Source organism: Microtus oregoni, unplaced genomic scaffold (assembly GCF_018167655.1).
Source record: "Microtus oregoni isolate MIOR12 unplaced genomic scaffold, Mior012 000017F_ref0000208, whole genome shotgun sequence".
Taxonomy (NCBI): domain Eukaryota; kingdom Metazoa; phylum Chordata; class Mammalia; order Rodentia; family Cricetidae; genus Microtus; species Microtus oregoni.
Window position 1 is genome coordinate 31,526,868 of NW_024543076.1, and position 6,000 is coordinate 31,532,867.

General features: G+C 39.6%; 1 protein-coding gene across 7 annotated transcripts in view; it reads right to left on the reverse strand.

Moving 5' to 3' along the window:
• Positions 1-4,136, reverse strand: part of Eya1 (EYA transcriptional coactivator and phosphatase 1) — a 144,502-nt gene extending 140,366 nt beyond the window's left edge. For 3 of the 7 annotated variants that reach the window (XM_041667493.1, XM_041667492.1, XM_041667491.1), the window contains exon 1: positions 3,921-4,136. The gene's annotated coding sequence lies outside the window, so the exon portion shown is untranslated. The remainder of the gene's footprint in view (positions 1-3,920) is intronic. The other 4 variants (XM_041667489.1, XM_041667488.1, XM_041667487.1 and 1 more) reach the window with 2 other exon arrangements.
• Positions 4,137-6,000: the final 1,864 nt, after the last annotated feature.

Here is a 6,000-nt window from a genome sequence, read left to right on the forward strand (position 1 = left end):
CAAAAACAATTTTTAAGACATTTGAGTAACTGAAGTTACTAACTTTAATGCCTGCAGATATCCATTATTTGATAACAGGTTTCTGTAGGTTTTTTTAATTAATGTTCCCACACAAGATTAAATGGTTTCCTTTAGAAATTGCAGCAATATATCTCAAGGATAAAATTCCCCTACTTTATACACCTGGAATAAATTATAGGTGAGAACGGACTTCATTTTAAGAACTCACTTGGCCTAATGACATAAGAGTACGTTAAAGCACACTTCTGAGCAATGCTAAAATCCATCCCCATTGTAAAATCAACTAGGAAGTGTAATCTCAGAAACAGAATTTTTATTTCATTGTTTACTTTGAAAATTTCATTGTCTTTATATTTGAAGTTTAAAACCTGCCGCTTCTCAGTTTTGTTTTTTGTTTTTTAAAAAAATCAAACTTTGTCATAATAATAATAAAGAGAACCTACAAATAAGAATTATTCTAACACATTTCCTTACTGAAAAAAAAGCCACTTACTAATGTATTTCTTTTCTGCTGGCAGCCTAGTTTCTACTATACTTTCAGAGAGCAGCTTCAGAGTCCGTACCCACGATCTCCCTTTCATTAAGTGTACTTCAGATATATTCTTTTGTGTCTCAAGGATTATTTAAACCATGTGTTGTGTGTTACTGTATTTAAAAATGACTCTTTAATCAAAATAACTTTAAAACAACTAATCCTCACTTAGGCTGGTCAGCTGAACCCACATCGTGGTCCAGGAAAAATAAATCTACTCTCAAGAATGCGAATGCAGACAACAATTAGACACAGATGTGAGGGAAATTAGTTACAGTTTACAAAATGCTACACTTCACATGCTTTCAGTTTCTTATGTGCAGTGCAAGATTACAGTGCAGTCCCGAGGCTTCCTCACTCCCTCGTGGCTTATCGGAAAAGGACACCTATTTCGGATGGACGGCGACTTCCTCCCATGTTAGCAAAGTCTACGGAACTGTTTTTGCATTTAAAACTCTAAAACCACAGTGCGTTTCAAAAATAATTAATGAAGACTATTTTCCCTCAATAGAAGGGGGAGTTCGTGGCTTCTAAAAAAGTTCTGCTAGGCACCAGTTTGTTTCTTATTTGCTTTTCTCTATAAAGTTAATATAATGCTTGTCGTCTTCTAATGTGCTATTTTTAATTCCAATATTCTCAGGAGTACAAAATTAGTGCTCATTGTATTATGAATGATCATCTCATAGTACAACAAAGTCATTCATTTTGATGATTTAAAAAAAAAAAACCCTCCGTGCGCTCAGTTATAGCATATTGCCAGACTTGAAAAAATAAAAAGAAAAAAAGATAACAGAGTTCCTTAGAATTTAAATTCAAGGCTCCTACACTAGTAACTATGACTTCTGATTAGTTAATGAGGTCTTTTAACTTTGCCTTTTTTCTAATTAAATTTATAATTCTTCACAGATGTAACTTTTGTTGCTGTTCAATTTGTCTCTCTCATTTTGTTAAACCCCACATAGTACTTCGTCAATCCATTGAATAGCCACATTAAATCTGTTAATACCATGCTCTTCAACCCCAGAAATTATTTCCAGAAGGCAAACGTGCTTTGAGAGATCATCAAACAAGACTTAAGGTACACATTTTATCACATTTTCCCTACCACAGAGCTCAGGATACAGGACAAAACTCATGACTTTTGTGCTGTTTATTATACTTTGCTAAATTACCAATCAAAAGCATCTGACAGAAGATCATGTCTGAAGCCAAAACGTTAATAATGTTCTGTGCAAAGTAAACTGTAAATGGAAGGGGATTCTAAATCTCAGCAGTGCGGAGCAAACAGAATGGAGGTACTTGTCTAAATTATGGGGTTCCATAGGTTTTGTCGCTTGCTAGAAGCAATTTTTATAAAATGACTATAATTTAAAACTTTTTTTCTTTTCGGACTGAAAAGAAAATTTCAAAGTGAAAGCACCGAACTTCTATCTAAGCAGAGCTGGCTTGTCTGAAGCAGATCAACCTGTGTGCTCCCCAATTGGAAAGACAATGGCAATTTTCTAATCAGAAAGTGTTTTGGGGGGGGGGGGAGTGCTTTCCCCAGAAGTCTGCTTCTTAAACAGAATCTAGCTATGCTGCCCTTTTCCTCCATCTGCCTTTCCAGCTCTCAGTGTTGAAATACAAACCTCAAGTCTTAAAAACAAAACCCTCGCCCTGAAGTGGGAAAGGGCTTCTAGGGAGAAGTAGCTGTTTGTCAAGTGTTAGCACTATTTCCTTATCAAAGCCTCAATAAACTAAATGCTCAAATGCTAGTGATGATTATCTTAATGTAATATCCTATATTGCTTTTTGCATTATCTCCTTTAAAGAAAATGAGAAAACATAATCCCTCTGAAACCAAAAACATACAAGTATTTGAAACACATCATTCCTATCTTCAGCTTTAAAGAGAAAGGACTGTTTTCAAAATTAGCACTTATTGACAATGCTGACTAAACTCTGTCTGGTGATCTGATAAAAAGAGATTTTGTTCCCGCAGCCAGGATCTCTTTACTTTCAATTGTATTCTTAGGAAATACATTTTTACACTCCAATGGAAATTTTTTTTTCAAGAATCATTTATCATGCCTGTGAAACTCACAGAGCGTTGACTTCATCTGGCACTTCCAAGCTGAACGGTGGCTCAATTAGACTTCTCTGTCTGTCACCACAAAGTGTTCTCAAAGGCTGAAAATCCACGGCTGCTTGCTTACTTACTAAATACTTTGGGCCTTAGAAGAACTCAAGCATCGAGAAAGCCAAATATCAAATTGTTTGATCATATAAAGGCATGGGTATTCATGTGTGTGTGTGTCCCCAAACCCTAAATAGTGAGGTGAAAGACTCACACAAGCTTGAAATAAAACCTTCTCCGAAGGACACATTAGAAAACCAACTGCAAACCTATACAACTGCACCGTGGTTCCCAACTACCCCTGACCGTCTTAAGAAATGAAACTTAAAAACACTTGTCTAAACTCAGTGACAGTTCAGAATGTATTGAATTCTTGCAGATTCTGGGCTGAAAGGTTCAAGCCTCCTCCCAAGACGTGCAAGCCTGTGAGTCATTAGCAATTCAGACACTGACTTTGAAGGGCAATCCTTTTACACAGATATCCAGAAGTTTCCAAATCTGGAGTTGAACTCCCAAGTGCACACAGATCACATAAAGGGCCAGAGAGGGACAAATCCATTAAGGGAGGTGGGGTGGCAAAGGTTGACTGCATCCCGTGCTGGAGATGAGCCTGTGTAATAGAGTGATTGGTAGATCTGTTAAGGAACAAAAAGACTTCTTTCTAGAAAACATGGTTGTTAGTTTGTTGTTCATCTGCTGGGTTTTCCATCAGGAACCTATCCTCGTTTATCAACCTAGGGGAGGAAAAGTCATCTATGTAATCAATGCCACTATGTACACTTTACGTATATGTACATCTTTATATGTATATGTGTCTATATGTATACTTTATGTATATGCACATCTCTACGCCTGTGTACAGGCACAACACTCAGCTCACCACCACACAATAATGTTCCGAGAAAAGTGCAGCAAAGGAGAAAAGATATGAAATCATCTTCCTCCGAGAACATTACCCAGTCTTCTACTTATTTATAAAGATCATAACAAAAGTAGTTAATTTACAACGATCCTTTAATGATCTTAATGGCTCCAATCATTTCCGAAGGTAAGAATTTCACTTTTATGACTGAACCCCATGACTACTAAAGTCCCAGAAACAAAGTGTCATCATTTTCCCCAAGCCTTAATGCTTTTTTCTTTGGAAACAAATCAAAACACCAATAAAAGCGCTCCTGTTATCTTGGGCTTTGCCCACCGGACAGCTGTTCTTGGTCACTACAATTTTTCAAACACCCAGCTTGTACTTACAGCACTCACATCTGCTGCCTCCACCGGTTTAGTGTGCTCCTTGGAGTTTTCTGTGTTAGCAGACCTCCATTCCTGGCATAGTTTGGCTGCTGGGCAGGAACGCGGGAACCCGGGCTCTCTCAGCAGCGCTGCAGCGCGGCTGGCAGCGGAGCGCGGAGGCCGGGGATTGCCCGGCTCCGGGGGAAGGCACCCGGGCGCTGCTGCAGTCTCGGACAGCCGAGCGACTGAGCGTGATCGCCTTCCCTAGGAAGGACCCCGCCACCACGCACCGCCACAGGAAGGTTTCCAGTCGGAAGTGGCCCTGCACACTCGCTACCTCGCCGCAAGCTCGGAGCCATCAGCTCGCCGCGGTCTGTTTGGGAACGGCTTTGCGCCCCAGCGAACGGCAGCGGCAGATAGCATCTGAGACGCCTAGACAAAGAAACGGCACAATCTCATCCCCCGATTTGTTTGCGCAGCCTTGTAGGTCTGCCCACGAAGCCTCGGGGCTTTTTGTTTTGCTTTGTTTTTGCAACGCAAACCACAGCTATTCTCTAGTCCTATCCTTATTGGTTTAAATGCAACAATTGAGGGGAGCAGAGCTTGGACTGACTCAACCTAGCTGCTTAAAAAAAAAAAATTTATTATGTAAATGTCGCGCCCCATGCTATCTGAATAAACAGCTGTGGGGGAAGAACTTGTGGGAACCTCTGTCAACACACATACATCCTCCTGCGCCAGTAGCTCTCAATTAAGATCTTTGGGGAGCAGTTGAATGTTATCTTTTACACTTTTCTAATACTTTTGTTGTTTTTTTGAAGTCCTGAAACTTAGGGAACCGGATACTTTTCACACTTCTTCCTAATGTACCTACCTACTAACAGGTCTGGAGAAGATATATATGCATAAAAAGTTGTTTCTATGAAGCAGAGAATGGGCAAACGTGTTAGCTATTAGCAGCTTAACAATGAAAGCCTGGCTGCCGATTCTGCAAGGATTGCTAGGAGGGCAAAGGCTTCAGGTCTTTGGATAGGACCCAGATAATATTTCACCATTAACATTTTTCAATGAGTCTTGAGGAGAGATTCATCTAGTCTGGAACTGGCTTTGCAACTTAGACTTTAAAAAAATTCTGACCTTAATTCAGAACCTTCGAGTGATAAGCTGTTACACTTACCTAGGAGTTGAGCATCAGTTAAGAAAGCATGTTTTATGCACACAAATCACTCCACTTCCAAGTCAGGGCCTCAGACACTAATACTGACTTGGAATCTGGAAAGAATGCACCCCCCCCCGTATGGATTAATACCTTGTCGGTCCTATACCACAGTTTAAATGCAAATGCATCCACTCTGAAATAAAGTCTTTGTACTCATTATAAAATGCATTTTGTCATCATCCACTTTACAGTTCTATTTGCTCTTTTTATATAAAAAAGTGTACTCCTTTTAAGTTCTTACCATAGTATGAAATAAATAAAAATCACTATAAGTTCACATCAACTAATAGAGCAGACAGACAGGGTCTTACCTTAGCTATGCCAATTTGTAAATGAAGGCACCATCCCGATGATGCAAACAAAACCCAACTAAAGGCTTCTAAGGACCAAAATTCCATACAGGCGTTCTCTCTTCTCCCCAGTGCAAGGATGTCAGTCTAAATTGCTTGCAAAAGAGCACTTTGTCAAACCTAAGAGACAGCTTAAAGTGCTAACTCACCTAGGATTTCATCTTGTGTAGTACCAGCAAGGAATCATGGGCTAGGCATCTACCATATTTGGGAAGCCAGGTCAGAAAACAGTCGATTGCTATTGGATCTGTTCATATATGCAACAGAAATAGAGTTACGTTACCACCTACAGCCCTCCGCTCTTGCGGACCAGAAGTATCCATTCTTCAACATACAGAAGTACATGTTCAGAAACCAAAACTGTCTACAGTGAGGGTCTCTATTGTAGTTAGGTAAAATCTAACGCTACATTCATTCTATTTATGACATCGGACAGTAACTTCTTTTGCACTCAGATTTATTCCTGAGCTTCCTAAAACATAAAATTTAACCCCTGGTTAAAACTTTACATCCAGCTTCTGCATTCATGCTT